The following is a 23,569-nucleotide window of genomic DNA, read 5'->3' on the forward strand; positions in this document are numbered from 1 at the left end:
ATGTATCTAACATATGTGTTATTCTAGATATAACACCAAAGGCATAATCTATAAGAGACATAATTGATAAGGTGAACTGCATTAAAATTAAAAACTTCTGCTCTGCAAAAACAGACAAACCAGTGTTAGATAAATATTTGCAAAAGACACATCTGACAAATGACTGTAAACCAAAATATACAAATAAAGCTTAAAACTCAATAATAAGGAAAGAAATAACCCAATGAAAAAATGGGCCAAATATCTTAACAGACCAAAGAAGATACACATTTTGCAAATAAGCCTACAAAAAGATGATCCACATCATATGTCACAGGGGAACTGCAAATCAAATAACACTTATGGTGTCAACAATGGGCATGAGACACCACCACATATGTATTAGAATAGCCAAAGTCCAGAACACTGATGATATCAAATTCTAGCCAAGGATGTGAGGCAACAGGAACCCTCATGTGTTGCTGGTGGAAATGCAAAATGCTCCAGCCACTTTGAGGACAGTGTAGCAGTTTCTTTAAAAACTAAACATACTCTCACCATACAGTCCAGCAGTTGTGCTCCTTGATGTTCACCCAAAGAACTTGAAAACTTATGTCCACACAGTAATCTTCACAAAGTTGTTTATAGAGGCTTTACACATAATTGCTAAAACTTGGAAGCAAACAAGATGTCCTTCAGTAGGTGAATGAATAAACTGTGGTACCACCAGTCGATGGAGTATTATTCAGCACTGTAAAGAAATGAACTGTCAAGCTATGAAAAGCCATGGAAGAAAACTAAAAGCATATTGCTAAGTGAAAGAAGTTAATCTGAAAGGGCTATACTCTGTATTATTGCAACTATATAGGACATCCTGGATAAGACAAAACTATAAAGACAGTAAAATGATCAGTAGTTGCCAGGGGTTGAAATGGGAGATGAATAAGTGGAACACAGAGAATTTGGGGGGCACTGAAATTACTCTGTATGATACTGTGTGGATACATGTCATTATACATTTGCCTAACCCCATAGAATGGACAACGCCTGAGCTAACCCTAAATGTGAACTATAGACCTTGGGAGATAATGATATCTCAAAGAAAGTTCATTATTTTTAACAAATGTTTCATTCTGGTGTGGGATGTTGATAATGGGGGAGGCTATTCTTGTGTGGGGTACAGGGTATGTGGGAAGTCTCTGTACCCTCCCCTCAATTTTGCTGTGAACCTAAAACTGCTCTAAAAAATAAAGCCTTAAAAATGAAAGAATGTGGCATTGCTTGCATCTATTTAAAAAGATCATCATTCCTATTGCAGTTGAACTCTTCTTCCTCTATCTACCACCAATCAGGGAGGAGAAGGTGATTTGTCCAGGATATAGCACTGAGAATTATCACAAGTGAGCTAGTTCACCTTCAGTGTACAGCCTCAGTCACTGAAGTTTCCTTCCTTCAATAGCACATCTTACAAGTCAAGAATGTAAGGTCCAAAACCCCAGGACCATTCTCAGAAGTAAAGAAAGCAGCAGGGAAAAGTAGACCCTGGGATTCGATTTCCTTCCTGTTTACCTCTAAGCATCATTTCCATGATAGAAGGTGTGGAAGCAAATAATAAAAGTGCAAGTACCCGTCACTAGTGTTTATCCTGCAAAGTGGTCTGCCCTTTAGAGAGGCACCCTGCCCCATGGCCATCCTTTGATTTCTTCCCTTGGTGGAAATTTCCTGTTTCTCTTTGAGAAAGATTATTCAACCCTGTTTCCATTGTTCTTCCTCCCAGGCTGCTGTAGGAAACACGAGCGCACGCACACACTCCAAACAAAATTATTTTTTAAAAATTTATTTTCACAGTCGCTCCTACCAGCTCTGAAATTCAGAACCCATATGACTGATGGCATATTCAGATGATCGGGTCCCAGGTCTGGAAAAGCAGCCTTTTCCCCATGTTTCCTTCCCAGCCTAGGACATCCTCTGATTCTTCACTGCATCTTCAAAAGAAAATGTATTATTTGCTTGCCTGGAAGACTCTGCAATTCAATTGATTTGCATATATATATAAAGAAAACAGAAAAACATAGCCTAGATACCGGTTTTGAGCGTCACCGCCCCACTCGCGGTTGTGAGCAAAGCCCTAGGGAAGAAACCAATTCCCAGCCTAGACTCTTCAGAGCCCAGGACCCGGGAGGCGCTGGCCAGACGGTGTTATCTGGCTCCCCACCCACTGCCCCAGACTCAGGGCTTTGCCATTGGTCCCCACCTCCTGGGTTCCGGAGTTTTTCTCCATCAAGCCACACAAAGTGGCTTCTCGGAAGCGTTAGCCGATTCTGCTGAGCAGGAAGGGAGGAAAGGGATGAGGGGGGCGGGGGTGAGATAACGGAAGGGCTCTTCTGGCTGCTGGACACACACACACACACACACACACACACACACACACACCCACCCCACCCAATGAGTGGCCGTGGATGGCAGGTCGTGCAACCCCCTCCTCCGCCTTCTATAAGCGCATGGTGCAGAGGCTGCAGCGTCGCCACCACCGCGCCCCTAGGTGGGTCTCCGCCCTGCGCCGCCTGCTGGAGTGGAGGGAGGGAGGGAGCAAGGGGTGGGGACCCAGGCGCGCTGGGAGGAGTGGAGGAGGCAAAGCGGCGCAGCTGCCCTCGGGGAGGCGGGGCTGCTACCTCCCCGGGCGCGCCCTGGCTGGAGGGGCGCAGTCTGCGTGCAGGCAGGCGGTCGCCAGCGCTCCAGCTGCAGCTGTAGGCTTTCCAATTCTGCCGGCTCGGCTAGGGCTGGGCTAGCCTGGGTGCCAGTGGCTGCTAGCGGCAGGCGTCCCCTGAGCAACAGGAGCCCAAAGAAAAAGAAGCAGCCCTGAGAGAGCGCCGGGAAGAGAGAGGCCCGCGCCCTCCCCTGGGGCCAGATTCTGCGTGTGCACTGGGTGGGGATGGTCAGCCGGCTAGGTCGCAAGTAAGTGCCTTTTCTTTTGCTGCTTCGGTGGGCAGGGGAGGAGAAGCCCCCGGTCTTTCGCCCGTGCTCGCCTCAACCGCCACACCCACCTGTGTCTGTTTTCACATCTCGGTTCTGGCACTCTGTATACGCCACCTGGAAAGAAGAGAGGAGAGAAGCTTGACCGGGTGGTTTCAGCAATGGGAGGAAGAAGAGCTGTGGGTTTGCTGCCAGGTTCTGAAACTGTGGAAAGGAAGGGTAGCAATGCCTGGTGGTTTACTTCCTTTTATTTCTGTTTTCTGTTTACGCTAGCAGAGTTGTTAGATGGGCTTCAGTTCAAGGGGCAGCTCATATTTTTTACGAGCAAAAAAGCATGTGCTATATTTTCCATCTGCAAAGCTGAGCGTGCAGAACCAGCGTAGCAGTTACTACCTGTGGGGACAGAAAAGAACCCCCGCACCCCTTAAGAGCACACAAACACAAATAATTGACAGGACAGCTCTGCCCCTATTTCTCAGCGCAGTTTATTTATTTATTTCTTTCTTTCTTTCTTTCTTTCTTTCTTCGAATAAGCACTTTACAGTGAAATTCAGAAAAGGTGCAGAATCCTTTTAACTTTTTATCGAATTCAATTTCAGAAACTCATTTACTTTTGGGGAAAAAAATGGATATTTTCGTCCCTTATATTCAAGACAAAAATCAGAACAAGAAACTAGAAACATTAATGCCAGTTTTTGTGATTATAGTAAGCATTTCACTCATTATTTTAGGTTTTTTGTTTTTTAACTTGAAGCGTTCGTAGATTGTATCTACCCCGATGTTAAGAGCAATTTACATGAGAAACTTCGGGGAGTTTTTAAGAAGCTAGTGTCAGTGATAGCTTGTCAGTACTGACAAGTCAGTGTTGGAAGGTTTAATTCTTTTCAGAAACATATTTGTTATTCTTTTCTATTTCTTCTTCCCTGTGGACAAGATAAAGATTTTCTTTCTCTTTCTCTTTCTTTCCTTGTAATTTAAATATATTTTTATGATTTTTGCTTTAACATCAATATAAACCTATTTTATATAAACTGCAAACCAAATCCAATTACTCAACTGTTCATTTTATTGAAAATTATTCAGATTTTTTCCACTATTTAAAAAAGTTTAAACTAGAATTTTTTTCTTGTAATTTATGGTGAGATTTAAAAAAAATTATTGATTATTTGAAAGCTAGCTGACCCCTATGTAACAAATTTTCATGATTGTTAGACTAGTTTATCAACAACCAGATTTTAGACAGAATATGGTATTTGATGTAAAGAAGGATGTGCCCTCTATTGAGGCAACTGATAGTTTGGCTTAAGACAATTTTTAAAAAATTTTGTAGATGTTTAAAAGGAGGTTTCCTTAAGTAAACCACTGTGCAGTTGTGGGACACAGTGATGTATTTTTACAGTGACTGGATATATGACATGCCTTGATTCCTGTGGTGCAGGGCTGGGCTCACAGAGTACCTGATGCTTCTACAGAAAAAGATGAGTCAGGTCTGGCTCTCTGCCAAAAGCATCTTGGGCCTCCTGTCCCCTAGGGCCTGCACATAATAATGGGAGCCCTTCTGTGGTAATGCTTCTATGTTTTTGCTACCTGTTGCTGTGCTGAGTTTCAGCAGCAAAATAGTTAAATAAACAAATAAATAAATAAATTCAGAAGAGCAATCAGTAGGGTTCTATTTACTTTATTTAATATAATCAACTCACTTTCTCTGTGGCAAGGAAAAAAGTAGAATTTTTCATTTTACATGAATAATAATAACTATTTTTTATACAATTTCCATTCTTATTAGTTATGCAAAAGAGTGTGAAGTGCTAGAAGGATTTATATGGTACTTTTCTAAGACAAGTCATGATCTTGTAAAACAGCTTGAAGTTTATTAATGTAAATGGAACATTCTAGATGTCATAATGGTAATAATTTATGACTTTCCCTAACACTCTGTCTCAGATTCTTTCCTCCCATCTTCATTATCTGAATACATGGCTTCACCATCCAAGTATTGAAATCACCTTTGATTGCTCTCTTCCTCAGTACTCCATTTCAGCCCTTTCCAGCCTATAAGTAGATCTATTAATCTTATCTCCCAAACTTATTTCTATTTCATCATACGTCTCAGATACATCTCGTTCACCCTCTTTTCTGTATCTACACTGCCATCAAATTAGTTCAGGTCATCATCATAATTTACTTGGAACCCTGCCACAGCCTCCACATCCATCTCTCTACTTCTGTAATTTTCTTCCCTGAAATTCATTCTCCATACAAAACAATACCATCCTGTCTCCCCTAACAAACATTGGTTCACAACTGCATTTTAAAAAAGAAGAAGAAGAGGAGAAGAAGAAGAAATAAACACGACAACACAGAGACCAATTAGCAACAACAATAAATGCCTTTCCTCAGCATCTGGTTTACTCTGTGTTCTGACCCTTCTCTCCAACCTCACCAGAACCTATTCTCTTCTTGTTAAGGTGAACCTGCCCAGGTGGTGGCTAAAACACATGAAACAATAGCACTCTTTAAGGCCTTTTCAAATGCTTACTCCTTCTTAAACTTTAAATCTCAACTCGCGGTTTTTTTGTTTTGGAAAGATCATTTTTGATCATCTTGTCAAAAGTAGGTTGTCGCCTGTTGGTCTTGATGTTGGTACCTTATTTGTTTCTTTCATAATGCTTGTTACAGCATGCGGGTATTTTGTGAATTTGCATGCCGAATACTCCAAGGGAACTCAGACTATGTCTTCATTGTTGACTTAGCTTCCAGAATAGTGCCTGGCATCAAGGAGTAGGGGGTTCGTAGATATTTATATAAATAATAAAGTACGAAACTATGGATTCTTCCAGAATAAAGCTTATTAACCCTGGAAACATGAATTTTGTGATTCTATTTATTTTTTATTTGTCGAGCATTTAGTATGTTTACAATATCATGGTATGATTTTGAGGAGGTAAAATTAAAATATCCTGAGATGTATTCTCTCTTTTAGCAGTATAGGTGATAATGTACTCAAAGATAAGTAATTTGTAATTCATTCATAGAAAGGCTGTGACCACAAATGTATTAAAATATATTTTAAGAAAAAATTGGATTGCATAAACTAATATGATTTTAGTATGAATGACTCCAAATCTAAAACGATAACCTTGTTAGGTTTAAATCTGTATCATCTAACAGAAATTTGAGGGCCAGTCAATAGTCACTGACTATGAATTTAAAATATTCTTTTAAAATAAGTATAGACGCTTATGTGAGCTCAGGTGATAGAAATATAGTCATATGAGGCTGAGGCCATAGGTTAGGTTTCCACATGGTCTAAATTGATGTTTGCCCCAGGTACAAAGGGCACATTATCCAAAAATTTGAAGCATTCTCCAAGGAAGGTTCAGAGAGGCAATGTGGGCTTATCCATGAAGACCCATCACTGTTATTAGAGTGGGAGTAAGGACTGCAAACTTGATGCTCATAAATGATTGTGTCATATTTATACTAGAATTTTACCCCCCCACCACACACTTTGTATGGTGATTTGCCTCACCCCTTTATTTTTCAAGACTATATCTAAAGATATTAAACAAACAGCTAGTTTTGCTACTAACATTTGGTTGAAAATTTAGCTTTCAGTTAGGTGACAAACTCTGATTAATGATTTTTTAATGTAACAAATGGCCAGTCACAGATTTTTGGTAAATAATTTGGTTACCACATTACATCTTGAAGGACTAAATTATTTCACTAATTGCTAGCAGGGATTTTTAAAAATTTTCTCTGAAGAGGACATATTGTGGATGTTGTATTGGAGGACATCTGTGTACTAATTGAAGATGGTCCTTCATATTACACATCACAAATTAGGTAATTTATTCTTTGCAGAAGTATTATGAGATCTTCCTTTACAACTATGTAGAGTTAGATTACCACTTGAGAGGCAAGTTCATATTAAAATAGATATTATAAAATTGTATAAAAATATTTTATATGAGGATTTATGAGACCATCCAGAGAATGTGGGTAGAATACTTTTGTGGAATATGAGATAACAATTTTGGTGTCCTGCCATTCTAAAAAATGAAATTTCTTCATTGAAGGTTTCACTTACTCTTTCCTCTCTGCATTGCTGGAAGGAAATGACTTTAGGCAAAAGAGAAAGCCATCAGCTCTTGGCAGCTAAAGGTGGAATGAAGTTTGGAGGAATGAAACCCTTCTGAGTGGTGAGGAAAAATGCCAGACCATGATAAAGTGGGGAAGGAAGAGGGGAATGCCTTGAACAGTGCCAGTATGCATAATCTGCCACAGACAAATTTGAATTGACATATGTAGAATTGAATTATTCTATATCTTTTTAGTCCTATAGAGAAAACCATTCTTTTCACATCTCTTTTTAAAATAACAACTTACTGTAAGCAAAAAATATGTTGTTATTGTTTCTTTAATACAGGAGATGAAATATCTTTAGATTTTTTAAAGTGATATAACATGGAGCCAAAAATGCCATATATTATGGTCAAAACCTACCATTACTTTAATTGTAATTTCCTTGCTATTCATTTTATGATTTCCTTTTGCTGTGTCAAGTGTTGGAGAGACTGCTATTACTGATCATAAATTTCTTTAAAATGTCTCCTTGGATTTTTTTACAAAGCTTTCTGAATCATTTATCAAAATACAATAAAACTCTAATTGCACCTAGGATTGTCACTTGGAAATTTAGAAAGAGTGAGTACATTCACAATGTCATTAAGTTAGCATCCTGCCCTGCAATGAATGCCCTTTTTCTTCTTTTTGTCCTTCTTCTCTCTTACATCTCATCTTCCATATGTTTGATATGTATGCCAGTAATGCAAATGTTACTCCACTTTTAGGTCAAACTATCAGTACAAATAATTGGAAAAATAGGCCTCTAAAGAAAGATAAACAAGATTAGATACATGCATTAAAATATAAGTATTAAAAACATTCCCATTAGATTTTTAATAAAAATGTTATGTGCTATATGCACACCTAGACTCCCTGTATTATCTGATTTTAATTTTTTTCATTTTTTATTTTTTATTTCTTTGAGACAGACTCTTGCTCTGTCGCCCAGGCTGGAGTGCAGTGGCGCTATCTTGGCTCACTGCAAGCTCTGCCTCCCATGTTCATGCCATTCTTCTGCATCAGCCTCCCGAGTAGCTGAGACTACAGGTGCCCGCCACCATGCCCGGCTAATGCTTCTGTATTTTTAGTAGAGATGGGGTTTCACCATGTTAGACAGGATGGTCTCAATCTCTTGACCTTGTGATCCACCCATCTCGGCCTCCCAAAGTGCTGGGATTACAGGCATGAGTGAGCCACCGTGCTCAGCCCATTATCTGTTTTTTTTGTTTTTGTTTTTTTTTGTTGTTGTTGTTTTTTAATGGGGGTAATTTCACTGGATGTAGTATCTGTCAACTTGTACTAGTTGCTCCTACACTATATGTTTTTAAATCCAATGTAATTATTTTAAAAATATGTCATCTTCTTGAGAGTCTACACTTTAGAATTTGAAAAAAGTGAATGTAGATATTCAAATACATGCAGATGAGTAAAACAGGGAAAAATGAGAAAAATGTTACATGATAATAAAATATCATGCCAGGCGCAGCTGGTCACTCCTGCAATCCCATCACTTTGGAAGGCTGAGGCTGGAGGATTGCTTGAGCCAGGAGTTCTAGATCAGCCTGGGCAATAAAGGGAAACCCTGTTTCTACAAAAAAATTTAAAATTTTATTTCATATATTGATTTAAACTCTACTAAATTACTATTCTTTCAAGTCAATAGACAGTGTATCTTTTAGGGCTCAGAGTAAAGACAATGTATTAAGTAAATTTTGAATAGGATGAATTGAATGCTTTATTGGTAAGTGATGCCTTTATCTGAGTGATTCCTTCTAAGTAAATATTATGGGACCAATCTTTATAAATGATCTTTTGATGGAACAAAATATTATAAAGTTGAAGTGATGAAATTGTTTCCCTCTTAACAAAATATATATTCTTGTTACCCCATGCACAAACTTGGCTCATGGTAATTCAGGTAGGGAAAAGGGAAGTAGCCTACTCATGGATCAATTGAGAATAAGTTTCTTAAAATCCCGTGAGATCAGCTGACAGACTTTTAGGAATGAACACTTGTAGAACAGCTAGGCAGAGATGTGCCTTTCAAAATTTATATTACATGTCTACTATATTTCAGATTGTAAAATATTTTTATAAAGTGTTAAAAGCACAGAGAAATAAATTTGAGTTCAAATTAGTATAGTGAAAGAAAGTTTTTTTTCTCCCAAATATTTCCTTTACTCGATATGGTCTTAGTCAAATATTAATTTATTAAATATTGCTTTCCTGTAAATTAGTAGTATTTGCTTCTAAGGGCTATTATATATATTATACATATAGTATATTATATATTAGGAGATATATATGTATATATATCCTAATTTCTTTTTTCCAAAACAATCACTTTAGTGTCTTACACATGATAAGTAGATATGAGTAGATGTTCAATAATGTTATCTAGACATTTAATAACTTAGAATATTATAATCAAAATGCATTTTTTTTTTTTTTGAGACTAAGTTGCACTCTTGTTGCCCAGGCTGGAGTGCAATGGTATGATCTTGGCTCACTGCAACCTCCCCCTCCCAGGTTCTAGCAATTCTTCTGCCTCAGCCTCCCAAGTAGCTGGGATTACAGGCATGTGCCACCATGCCCAGCTAATTTTGTATTTTTAGTAGAGATAGGATTTCACCATGTTGGCCAGGCTGGTCTTGAACTCCTGACCTCAGGTGATCTGCCAGCCTAGGCCTCCCAAAGTGCTGAGAGATTGCAGGTGTGAGCCACCATGCCCAGACTCTTTCTTTTTTTTTTTTTAATTAAGTTTCAAAGTACATGTACAGGATGTGCAGGTTTTTTTACATAGGTAAAGGTGTGCTGGTTTCACTCTGTTGCCCAGGCTGTGGTGCAGTGTTGCAATCTTAGCTCACTGCAACCTCTGCCTCCCAGACTCAAGTGATTTCCTGCCTCAGCCTCCCGAGTAGCTGGGATTACAGGCGTGCACCACCATGCCCGACTAATTTTGTAGTTTTAAGTGGAAATGGGGTTTTACCATGTTGGCCAGACTAGTCTCGAATTCTTGACTTCAGGTGATCCACCTGCCTTGGCCTCTCAAAGTGTTGGGATTACAGGTGTGAGCCCCTGCGCAAGGCCAGCAATTATGCTGTTATAAGGAAAAATACATATGGAAAAGTTTACATCTGGCTAATATTACTGATAACATTAATGTAATAGTCCTATGTATGGACATCTCCTTGATGCTAAACTGAGCAGTTTGTTAAGGGATTTTCATATGCTCCATTTAAATCCTCATGACCATCATTTGAGGTGAGAACACTAAGGCTCAGAAGTTACCTAACCTTTCCAAAGACTAACGGTGGTTACTAAACTTGAATAACATATACATTTCTTTTATAGGAAAGAAATCTTATATATTCCAAGAATACATTTGCACATACCCCACACAGATACACCTGGTGGTTACGTTACCAAGCATTCTATAACATATGTTTAACCCTTAATGGAGCTAAAATAAAATTACATTCAAACATACCAAATCATGTAATTATAGTTAATAGAAAACAACAGAAAAAGAAAGATGGAAGATTGTTTCAATTTTCACCTTGAATACCAATTCCTGAGGGGTACATTGTGTTAAGTCAAAATTGAGATTTTGGTGGAAGTTTGTAGACATTATGAAAAGAGTACCTATGCATTTAAAGTGTTTTTGAAGTTGTTTTGTAGGTTGAATGACTTCCCTTTCCTGGTCTAGAAGTATCATTGCACTGCTCTGACTTGACTTTGCTATGATTCACATATTTTGTTTTAACATTTAAAAAAATTGAAATGGGAAAAAGGCCTTCCCCAAGGTAGAAAAGATTTGAAAAAAGAGGAATGGTTTAATTAAAAGGGAAATATGTATAAAATGTCTAGGGTGAGCCAGGCGCAGTGGCTCACGCCCGTAATCTAACACTTTGGAAGGCTGAGGCAGTCGAATCACTTGAGGTCAGGAGTTCGAGACCAGCCTGGCCAACATAGTGAAACCCCATCTCTACTAAAAAAAATATAAAAATTAGCTGGGCGTGGTGGCCAGCGCCTGTAATCCCAGCTGCTCGGGAGACTGAGGCAGGAGAATTGCCTGAGCCTGGGAGGTGGAGGTTGCAGTGAGCTGAGATGGAGCCACTGCACTCCTGCCTGGGCAACAGAGCAAGACTCAGTCTCAAGAAAAAAAAATGTCTAGGGTGAAGTTTATTCAGAAATGGAGAAGAAACAGGGAATGAAGCTACACATATGAGATCCTGGAGCTAGGGGATGGAGAAGTATGAAAAGCAAAGTGATCTTGTGCAGGATAAGACAATGGTGTTCACTGGAAGTATTTATATATCCTGGAAAATAAAAATTTAGACATTCTATATTGGAGGAGTACGAATATTTAGAGCATCACAAATTGATACACACAAATGAAACCTAAATTACAGTACTTGTCACAAAGACTCAATTATCTATGTCAGTTAAACTGTCTAACATCAATAATTCAAGAAGTTGACTTTTAAAGGTTTTAAAACATTTTTGGAAAACTTATTTTACATTGTATTTATAATAATTTTTGCATGCAATTTTTAAAAATATCTATTATCCACTTAGACACCGTACTTTGACTGGGATATAAAAACCATGGGAAATTTGGCCCTTGAGTTCTATGATATATCTCAATCTATTTTAGTTATTTGTGGATTGGTATCTTATCCTCTAGACTAAGTGGTTAAGGTTTCATCAACACTACAATGAGATAATCATCTCACACCTGTTAAGATGGCCATTATAAAAAATGAAAAGTGTTGTTGAGAATGTGAAGAAAATGAAACCCTTGTCCACTGTTGGTGGGAATGTATACTAGTGTAGCTGCTATGCAAAATAATATGGAAGTTCCCGAAAAAATTAAAAATAGAATTACCATACGATCCAGCAATTGAAATCAGGATCTCAAAGAGATATATGCACTTCTGTGTTCATTGCAGCATTATTCACAATAGCAAAAATACGAAAACAACCCAAATGATCATCAACAGATGAAAGGGTAGAGAAAATGTGGTCTGTATATAAAATAGAATATTATCTAGCCTTAAAAAAAGAAAGAAATCGGCCGGGCGCGGTCGCTCAAGCCTGTAATCCCAGCACTTTGGGAGGCCGAGACGGGCGGATCACGAGGTCAGGAGATCGAGACCATCCTGGCTAACACGGTGAAACCCCGTCTCTACTAAAAAATACAAAAAAAACTAGCCGGGCGAGGTGGCGGGCGCCTGTAATCCCAGCCACTTGGGAGGCTGAGGCAGGAGAATGACGTGAACCCGGGAGGCGGAGCTTGCAGTGAGCTGAGATCCGGCCACTGCACTCCAGCCTGGGCTACAGAGCGAGACTCCCGCTCAAAAAAAAAAAAAAAGAAATCTTACTATTTGTGACAGCATGCATGGACCTAGAAGAGACATGCTAAGTGAAATAAGGGACACAAAAACTTTTGGCAGTGACAGATATGCTTAAGAGGTAGAGTGGCAGATAAGAAAAAACAAAGTTAAAGCGGAAATTTCTAATTGATTTATTTTAGCCTAGTGACTAATCATTAGGTCTGGTCTAGTTGGCCTCCAAATTGTGTAGGTCAGGAGTTGGCATCCAAGTTGGTATTGGTGCCATTGAGGTTTGGAGGGAGGGAAGACCTGGCAGAGATCCCAAGGGCAGTGGTAAGTGGCTGCTGAGTCCTTCCAGGCCAGCTCCAAGAACTCGCAACCTCACTCTTCTCAGCATTCATACTTTTCCTGGAATTTAAAAGCAATTCCTTCTTTCCTTCCCTCTTTCTTTTTTCCCTCTTTTCCTTCTTCATAAAGTTTTTATTGTGGACACCAGATACAATGAACAGCACATGGATATTTGACGCCAATTTTAAGAGATAATGAGTAGATAAATATTCGCCACTGTCCATCATTGTACCATATGATATGCTGTGAAAAAACAATAAAACAGGACAGAGAATTGAGAGAAGGAGGTATTATTTAAAGTGGTCAGAAAAATTTTATACAGGGGTATTTGAGTAGAGACGTGAAGTAAATGAGAAAGTAAGGGAGCTAGCTAAATAACTGAAGGATCATTCTAGTCACAAAAAACAACAATTGCAAAAGCCCCAAGGCATATTTGATGTATTTAAGGAGAAGCAAGAAAGCCAGTGTGGTTGAAATACAGAGAGCAAGGTTGAAAGCAGAAGATTAGGGTTTTTCTTGATTTTGTAGGGATTACTAACTTGTGTCAAGGGCTGCATGATAAATCAATGCTAAAATTAACAGCAGGGGTACAGCTTTGGAAGGGGATGAGTGTGCTCTTTTTTTTTTTTTTTTTTATTATACTTTAAGTTCTAGGGTACATGTGCATAACGTGCAGGTTTGTTACATATGTATACTTGTGCCATGTTGGTGTGCTGCACCCATCAACTCGTCAGCACCCATCAATTCGTCATTTATATCAAGTATAACTCCCCATGCAATCCCTCCCCCCTCCCCCCTCCCCATGATAGGCCCCGGTGTGTGATGTTCCCCTTCCCGAGTCCAAGTGATCTCATTGTTCAGTTCCCACCTATGAGTGAGAACATGCGGTGTTTGGTTTTCTGTTCTTGTGATAGTTTGCTAAGAATGATGGTTTCCAGCTGCATCCATGACCCTAAAAAGGATGCAAACTCATCCTTTTTTATGGCTGCATAGTATTCCATGGTGTATATGTGCCACATTTTCTTAATCCAGTCTGTCACTGAGGGACATTTGGGTTGATTCCAAGTCTTTGCTATTGTGAATAGTGCCACAATAAACATACGTGTGCATGTGTCTTTATAGCAGCATGATTTATAATCCTTTGGGTATATACCCAGTAGTGGGATGGCTGGGTCATATGGTACATCTAGTTCTAGATCCTTGAGGAATTGCCATACTGTTTTCCATAATGGTTGAACTAGTTTACAATCCCACCAACAGTGTAAAAGTGTTTCTATTTCTCCACATCCTCTCCAGCACCTGTTGTTTCCTGACTTTTTAATGATTGCCATTCTAACTGGTGTGAGATGATATCTCATTGTGATTTTGATTTGCATTTCTCTGATGGCGAGTGATGATGAGCATTTTTTCATGTGTCTGTTGGCTGTATGAATGTCTTCTTTTGAGAAATGTCTGTTCATATCCTTTGCCCACTTTTTGATGGGGTTGTTTGTTTCTTTCTTGTAAATTTGTTTGAGTTCTTTGTAGGTTCTGGATATCAGCCCTTTGTCAGATGGGTAGATTGCAAAACTTTTCTCCCATTCTGTAGGTTGCCTGTTCACTCTGATGGTAGTTTCTTTTGTTGTGCAGAAGCTCTTTAGTTTAATGAGATCCCATTTGTCAATTTTGGCTTCTGTTGCCGTTGCTTTTGGTGTTTTAGACATGAAGTCCTTGCCCATGCCTATGTCCTGAATGGTACTACCTAGGTTTTCTTCTAGGGTTTTTATGGTATTAGGTCTAACATTTAAGTCTCTAATCCATCTTGAATTAATTTTCATATAAGGAGTAAGGAAAGGATCCAGTTTCAGCTTTCTACTTATGGCCAGCCAATTTTCCCAGCACCATTTATTAAATAGGGAATCCGTTCCCCATTTCTTGTTTCTCTCAGGTTTGTCAAAGATCAGATAGCTGTAGTTGTGTGGTATTATTTCTGGGGACTCTGTTCTGTTCCATTGGTCTATATCTCTGTTGTGGTACCAGTACCATGCTGTTTTGGTTACTGTAGCCTTGTAGTATAGTTTGAAGTCAGGTAGCGTGATGCCTCCAGCTTTGTTCTTTTGACTTAGGATTGTCTTGGCAATGCGGGCTCTTTTTTGGTTCCATATGAACTTTAAAGCAGTTTTTTCCAGTTCTATGAAGAAACTCATTGGTAGCTTGATGGGGATGGCATTGAATCTATAAATAACCTTGGGCAGTATGGCCATTTTCACGATATTGATTCTTCCTATCCATGAGCATGGTATGTTCTTCCATTTGTTTGTGTCCTCTTTGATTTCACTGAGCAGTGGTTTGTAGTTCTCCTTGAAGAGGTCCTTTACATGCCTTGTAAGTTGGATTCCTAGGTATTTTATTCTCTTTGAAGCAATTGTGAATGGAAGTTCATTCATGATTTGGCTCTCTGTTTGTCTGTTACTGGTGTATAAGAATGCTTGTGATTTTTGCACATTAATTTTGTATCCTGAGACTTTGCTGAAGTTTCTTATCAGCTTAAGGAGATTTTGGGCTGAGACAATGGGGTTTTCTAAATATACAATCATGTCATCTGCAAACAGGGACAATTTGACTTCTTCTTTTCCTAACGGAATACCCTTGATTTCTTTCTCTTGCCTGATTGCCCTAGCCAGAACTTCCAACACTATGTTGAATAGGAGTGGTGAGAGAGGGCATCCCTGTCTTGTGCCAGTTTTCAAAGGGAATTTTTCCAGTTTTTGCCCATTCAGTAGGATATTGGCTGTGGGTTTGTCATAAATAGCTCTTATTATTTTGAGATACGTTCTATCAATACCGAATTTCTTGAGCGTTTTTAGCATGAAGGGCTGTTGAATTTTGTCAAAAGCCTTTTCTGCATCTATTGAGATAATCATGTGGTTCTTGTCTTTGGTTCTGTTTCTATGCTGGATTACGTTTATTGATTTATGAATGTTGAACCAGCCTTCCAACCCAGGGATGAAGCCCACTTGATCATGGTGGATAAGCTTTTTGATGTGCTGCTGAATCCGGTTTGCCAGTATTTTATTGAGGATTTTTGTATCGATGTTCATCAGGGATATTGGTCTAAAATTCTCTTTTTTTGTTGTGTCTCTGGCAGGCTTTGGTATCAGGATGATGTTGGCCTCATAAAATGAGTTAGGGAGGATTCCCTCTTTTTCTATTGATTGGAATAGTTTCAGAAGGAATGGTACCAGCTTCTCCTTGTACCTCTGGTAGAATTCAGCTATGAATCCATCTGGTCCTGGACTTTTTTTGGTTGGTAGGCTATTAATTATTGCCTCAATTTCAGAGCCTGCTATTGGTCTATTTAGGGATTCAACTTCTTCCTGGTTTAGTCTTGGAAGAGTGTAAGTGTCCAGGAAATTATCCATTTCTTCTAGATTTTCTAGTTGATTTGCGTAGAGGTGTTTATAGTATTCTCTGATGGTAGTTTGTATTTTTGTGGGGTCGGTGGTGATATCCCCTTTATCATTTTTTATTGCATCTATTTGATTCTTCTCTCTTTTCTTCTTTATTAGTCTTGCTAGCAGTCTGTCAATTTTGTTGATCTTTTCAAAAACCAACTCCTGGATTCATTGATTTTTTGGAGGGTTTTTTGTGTCTCTATCTCCTTCAGTTCCGCTCTGATCTTAGTTATTTCTTGCCTTCTGCTAGCTTTTGAACGTGTTTGCTCTTGCCTCTCTAGTTCTTTTAATTGTGATGTTAGAGTATCAATTTTAGATCTTTTCAGCTTTCTCTTGTGGGCATTTAGTGCTATAAATTTCCCTCTACACACTGCTTTAAATGTGTCCCAGAGATTCTGGTATGTTGTATCTTTGTTCTCATTGGTTTCAAAGAACATCTTGATTTCTGCCTTCATTTCGTTATGTACCCAGTAGTCATTCAGGAGCAGGTTGTTCAGTTTCCATGTAGTTGAGCGGTTTTGATTGAGTTTCTTAGTCCTGAGTTCTAGTTTGATTGCACTGTGGTCTGACAGACAGTTTCTTATAATTTCTGTTCTTTTACATTTGCCTAGGAGTGCTTTACTTCCAATTATGTGGTCAATTTTGGAATAAGTGCGATGTGGTGCTGAGAAGAATGTATATTCTGTTGATTTGGGGTGGAGAGGTCTATAGATGTCTATTAGGTCCACTTGGTGCAGAGATGAGTTCAATTCGTGGATATCCTTGTTAACTTTCTGTCTCGTTGATCTGTCTAATGTTGACAGTGGAGTGTTGAAGTCTCCCATTATTATTGTATGGGAGTCTAAGTCTCTTTGTAAGTCTCTAAGGTCTTGCTTTATGAATCTGGGTGCTCCTGTATTGGGTGCATATATATTTAGGAGAGTTAGCTCTTCCTGTTGAATTGATCCCTTTACCATTATGTAATGGCCTTCTTTGTCTCTTTTGATCTTTGATGGTTTAAAGTCTATTTTATCAGAGACTAGTATTGCAACCCCTGCTTTTTTTTGTTCTCCATTTGCTTGGTAGATCTTCCTCCATCCCTTTGTTTTGAGCCTATGTATGTCTCTGCATGTGAGATGGGTCTTCTGAATACAGCAGACTGATGGGTCTTGACTCTTTATCCAGTTTGCTAGTCTGTGTCTTTTAATTGGAGCATTTAGTCCATTTACATTTAAGGTTAATATTGTTATGTGTGAACTTGATCCTGTCATTATGATATTAACTGGTTATTTTGCTCATTAGTTGATGCAGTTTCTTCCTAGCCTTGATGGTCTTTACATTGTGGCATGTTTTTGCAATGGCTGGTACTGGTTGTTCCTTTCCATGTTTAGGGCTTCCTTCAGGGTCTCTTGTAAGGCAGGCCTGGTGGTGACAAAATCTCTAAGCATTTGAGTGTGCTCCTTTTTTAACTGGATCTCTTTCTGGACATGGGTAACATACAATCATAAAAAAATGTTTGAGAAGTCTCTAATTTCTATACAAGTGTAATGTTTTTATCATTTTTTGTGATTTAGATGTAAATGTATATGTACATGCATTTATATATATTTATGTATTGATTTACTATTTATGCATATGTAAATGTATTTATATGTAAATATTCTATATTCTCTTCCTGTCTGTAATGAATTGGATTCTTGGAACCTCTTATTATTATTTGGGGCAGGGGGAAGGGCTAATAAGACAAAGATTACAATTGAGAGTAACTTTAAATGTTTACATTTTGGAAACTTAAACAATGGTGTGAATACAGTAATATTTTGTATACTTTGATCAATTTTCAGGTTTAGTATATGATTATTTCTCATGAAATAGTGGTACTGCATAGATATAAATGACTACTGCCTAGCAAAACTGATACCAAGGAGACACACCGCGTGTTGTCAGGGTTGACCCATTGCTAACTGCTGTGATTTTGTTCTACTGACTCTTTCTGCCTTACAGATCTCAAAACATGCTAGTGAATTTAAAAATACATATTTTGGTAAAAAGCATATAACAAAATTTACCATTTTAACCATTTCAATTGTACAATTCAGAGGCATTAAGCACATTCATGTTGTACACGATCACCACCATCCATCTTCAGAACATTTTCATCATTCCAAACAAAAACTCGGTAACTATTAAACAATGACTCCCCACTCCTCTCTTCCCCTATTACCCAGTAACCACTATTCTACTTTCTCTTTGAATGTGATTATTCTAGGTACTTTATATAAGTGGAACCCTACAACCTTTGTCTTTTCATGTCTGACTTATTTCACTTAGCATAACATTTTCAGGGTTCATCCAGGTCGTAGCATATATCAGAATTTTATTCATTTTTAAGGCTGTATAGTATTTTATTGTGCATATGTACCACATTTTTTTTTTATCTGTTCATCTGTTGATAGACATTTGGGTTGTTTTCACTTTTTGGCTACTGTGATTAATGCTGCTATGAACACTGGTGTACAGATAACTATGTGAGTCCCTTCTATTAATTATTTAGGATGCGTGCCCTAAAGTAGAATTGCTGGATCATGTGATAATTCTGTTTAATTTTTTGAGGAACCATCACAGTGTTTTCTGCAGCAGCTGCACTATTTTATATTCCTATCAGCAATGCAGAAGGGTTACAATTTCTCCACACCCTTGTCAATGTTTCTTTTCCTTTTTTTTTTTTTTTTTTTTTTTAGCAATAGCCATCCGACCAAGTGTTAAGTGATATTTTATTGTCGTTTTGATTGACATTTCCCAAATGATCGGTGATGTTGAGCATCTTTCCACGTACTGATTGACCTTTCTTTGGAGAAACGTCTTTTCAAATCCTTTGTTCATTTTTAATCTGCTTATTTTTTGTTGAGGTGTAGGAATTTTTTATATATTGCCAGTGTTAATCCCTTATCAGATATATGATTTGCAATTATTTTCTCCCATTATCTGGATTGCCTTTTCACTTTCTGGTAGTGTTCTTTGATGCACGACAGTTTTAATTTTCACAAAATCCAGTTCAGCTCTTTTTTTTGTTTTGTTGACCGTGCTTTTGGTTCCATGTCCATGTACCAAACCTAATGGCTTGAAGATTTTTCCCTATGATATCTTCTTAGAATTTTACAGTTCTAACTCTGATGTTTAGGTCTGTGATTCATTGGTGATTTTTAAGAAATTACTATATAATTCATAGATTCTAAGAGAGTTTCCAGCTTTCCCATGCCCATTGTCCCCAGAGATCTGGTTTTTAGTCTAAATGTGCCTTACTCTGAACATGTGCCTTCCTTTTCAAGAACTCCCATTTCATTTTGTTTTGTTCTGTTTTTTCTTTTATACTAGGATTACAATTTTTGAGTTGTTGTATAAATATACTAGCAATTTAGGAGAATTCCTAATTGGAAAGAATATCCTTGCCTAGCTAGTTAATGAATTTGGGGACCCTTCATTTTCTAATCCTAGATATGATTACATCAAACAAGGATTCATTGTGCTGTAGTTGGAATACACACAGACCCTTTTACAGTACTTTGCATAGAGAAGGTGCTTGATACTTGAGTAAACAAATTGAGTAAGTGAGTAAAAAAGAAAAGCTATCTTGTTTTCTCAGTGGTCCGGTAGATCAATGATTTCTACCATTTAGAATCTTAGATTTATTTTAATAAAGTAAGTTCAAAAATCTCCTCTCTTCTTTCCATTAATCTTTAGTAAAGTCACTTATTTTTCACTCAATTTTGTTAAAGTGTTTTCAGAAGAGTTTGTTGCTGAAACCGGAAGTTTGAAGGTTAGTGTTTATACCACAGATATTTCTTGTTTTTAGACAATCCTTGTGGAGGTTAAGTTCCCTAGGCAATACCGTTTCCCATTGGGGAGTTACAAGCAAATGAAAAATGGTGACTATTTATAGACACTCAAGGTCACTAAGTAAATTTTGCATTTCCATGAAAATATGACATCTGGACATTTTAAAAAATGAACAAGTCAGTTCATTAATTGGAATAATAAAAAGAAGTCTGTAAATAAAAGTTAAGCACCTTTCTCACTGAATTGTTGTGAACCATTTTTGCCTAAGCACTTGCTTTATCTCAGAATCCAAGCCTCCTAGTCAAAGTTATATTCCTAGTAAATTTAATAATTTTTAAATAATAATTTAATAGTTTTAATTCCTTCTGGAATATAAATTTGATCAGGAGTCTTGGATTCTCAGATAAAGCAAATGTTTAGGCAAAGCACTTCCTTCTGGAATATAAATTTCAAGAAGGTTAGGAATTATTTTCTTTCTATTCACTTGTTATTCCATGATCGCTATCCAATTTGAAATATTCTTCATGACTCCAATTCTGTTTGTATCTGTGAGGTTCTGAAAATTCTGCCCCCAAGTGGCAGAAAGTAAGAAATACTATACATTTAATTCACCCTTAAAAAACTAGCCATAGCCTTTATATTTGAATATACTTTAAACAACAACAACAGAAAGAGAATGCATTTTAAACAATATCACATGAGTTTCATCATATTCCCAGATTATGGTGAGAGTTACTAGATACTTTGCCATAATCATAGCCTTTAGTTCCAAGAGAGAGCAGAGAAATAAGAAACACAGGAAGTCATGTCTATGAACATGTTAGTTTGCAAAAGGTTTGTTTGTAAACTCATGTTATTTATAACATAGTATTTTACCATCTCCAGATGAATTTCCACCAAATAAACTGTTCCTTTAGACTCCTAAAACCAGATTATCCCCTTCCTTTGCTAATATAGATCATTAAAGAATGTCTTCATCAAAAATCTTATGAGTAGATGTCACTAGTTTTGACAACGTCCACAAATGTTCCAAAGAATACTTTGGCATGCATGCTTCTTAGCTCACTTATTTTGATGTTGAGTTAAAGGGCTTTTAATAATTCCTGCCCCATCAGGAATATTTCATTAGCAGTTGTTACTGTGCTTGAATTTTGCCTTCTTGAATGAATACCTAGTCTTTTCTCACTTTGGCATTAAGTTCTGGAGCATCTGTTGCTAATGAAAAATCCTTTGACCCATGCTAGAGCATTTTCTTTAAAAAAAAAAAAAATGTTTCTTGTATCTTGCTGGCTAGTGCCTAAGCTCATTATTTTAAACTTTTGCATAATTCTGCTCAGTCCTAGAAGGTCGTCATTACTGTCAATGGTTAATCTTTTGTGCATTTGCCACATTTATTATTTTCTTACTTTTGATTATTTTATTATTTTTCTTTGGTTCCCATCATATTCCAGTGTTTTTATTATTAAATCTTTCAACATCCTCGGTGTGTTCAGTATATTCACATTTATCAAACCTGATGGATTTAAAAATTTACATCACCTTAAAAGCAAAGCCCACATCCTGTAGGCACTGAACAGACTAATGAACTTTGTATTGGCAGGACTAAGATGGCTGTATGGGACATATATTGCCACCTGTTGGTAGAAAGCAGTGTAGTCTTGGTTTTGCTGTAAGCATACATTTTAGTCTTTAAAATATTCTGAGTTGAAAGCTTCTTAAGAAGAAAAGGTTTTGTATATGCAATACAAAAGCTTTTCTATTACAAAGTAAGCAAATATATTCTCGTTCCTAAGAACATTAGCTTTAGGTATACAAAATCAACTTGTAAGAAAATTGCCAAAATCACTAATAATAACAGTTACAATGTATTATGCACTTAAAGTGTACCAGGAAATGTGCTAAGTGATTAAAATTTAGTGTGTAACTTTTTCCACTAAAATGACCTTATAGAATTATCATTTTCAGCTCTGTTTTGCTATGTAAGATCTGAGTTTTAGTGAAGTTAATTAAATTCCCCAAGGACATAAGCTAGTAAGCCGTTGAGATGGGATGTGAACCCGTGTCTCTCTCACTCTGGATTCATGAATTTAACAACTGTGTTATGCTGTCTTACTATTTTACTGCAGATCTGTATTTTAAATTAAAGCCATAAACATGTTTGACAAGATAAAACATGGGTAGCAAATATACTCCACATAAGATTTTCATAAGGTTGTGTGCTTATTGGCCAACTCATGGCTTATTATTTAAAAATTGCAGCCTTATAGGGAAGAAAGATAATAATCTTGCTGTTATTTATTTAGCCTAGGCACTGTGGTAGGCACTTTACGAAAACTATTTCTATTCTACATGATAACCTTATAAGACAGATATACTTCTCCCTTTCATTTGTGGGGAATTTGCATAATGCTGCAGACTTAATTTATGGAATAAACAGGAAATTCAACCCTGTGTCTGTCTGGCACCAAAGTTATTACTATGCACTTTCTCCTAAATCATGTTGATGTTTTGAGGGAAGTGGATACATGTATAATAATATTGGAAATACATTTTCTCTCTAATTATTTAAATAAGGGTGTAGAACATGTTCTGCAGCCATACTTTAGTGACTCCAAAGGTCATCTAAGTCTGTGATAATTTTGTGCTCACAGTAAAGGCTTAACTAACAGAGAGATGGGATTTAATGTGAACTAAGAAGTATTTTCTGTCTTCCTTTATATATGCTGTATATATAAGACTTCATGAATTTTTATCAAAACATTCAGATATGCCAGCAAATATTGACAATAATCTTAATTTTTCCCAGGGTAGTACACTTCTTAAGATTATAAACTTTCATTTCTTATAAACTTGACGAATACTGTATTTTAAAAGGCTGTACATAGGACTAAATTTCTATCTTAATAATAAAATAATAAATAATGTATAATATAAATGATTATTACAGGGTATTATGAAATACCCAAATCACAATATTTTAATAATCATAGAATCTAGAAATAAGTCCCTATCAGTTGTCTGAATATAAAATTATCACATATACAGCTTAATTTGTTTTGCATATCAATTGTTCATATACTATAAAATACCATAAAATTGAATTATTTTAGGATACAAAATATTGAACTACTCTTGTTAAAGTTATTGAACTGGTTTGCCATCTACCAAATTAAGCATTTCTAAAAAATAATAATTATTTTAAGAATTTATTTACATGATTAACATAATGTTACTTATGAAGGATGCAATGGTAAGATTTCAGCAATCAGGCAAGTATTTAATGAAAAGTATTTGATTTCATACATATTGATACACTTAACATTAGAGACACTAAAATGAGTAGCCAGCCTGCCTGTTTTTCTTGTGATATTATACTTGGCATACTTTTTTTTTACAATCTAAAGAAGAGGTATTAACAAAGGAGTCAGGGTGCTTACAGTTGGCCGTTCCTTTTAAGTTAATTTATAAAGATATTGCAATCCCAATGAAAATAAAAATAGAAATTTTTCCTATTTGGAATTAGATAATCTGAGTCTAGTTGGGAAATTG

The 23,569-nt window shown here is 37.0% G+C and overlaps 1 protein-coding gene across 2 annotated transcripts in view; it reads left to right on the forward strand.

Annotated features, from left to right (window-relative positions):
* The first annotated feature begins 2,639 nt into the window (after nt 1–2,639).
* SCN9A (sodium voltage-gated channel alpha subunit 9) overlaps nt 2,640–23,569 on the forward strand; it is a 204,272-nt gene continuing 183,342 nt past the window's right edge. For both annotated transcript variants that reach the window (XM_033231248.1, XM_033231249.1), the window contains exon 1: nt 2,640–2,934. The gene's annotated coding sequence lies outside the window, so the exon portion shown is untranslated. The remainder of the gene's footprint in view (nt 2,935–23,569) is intronic.

The sequence above is a fragment of the Trachypithecus francoisi genome, unplaced genomic scaffold (genome assembly GCF_009764315.1).
Source record: "Trachypithecus francoisi isolate TF-2019V2 unplaced genomic scaffold, Tfra_2.0 Lachesis_group13, whole genome shotgun sequence".
Classification (NCBI taxonomy): domain Eukaryota; kingdom Metazoa; phylum Chordata; class Mammalia; order Primates; family Cercopithecidae; genus Trachypithecus; species Trachypithecus francoisi.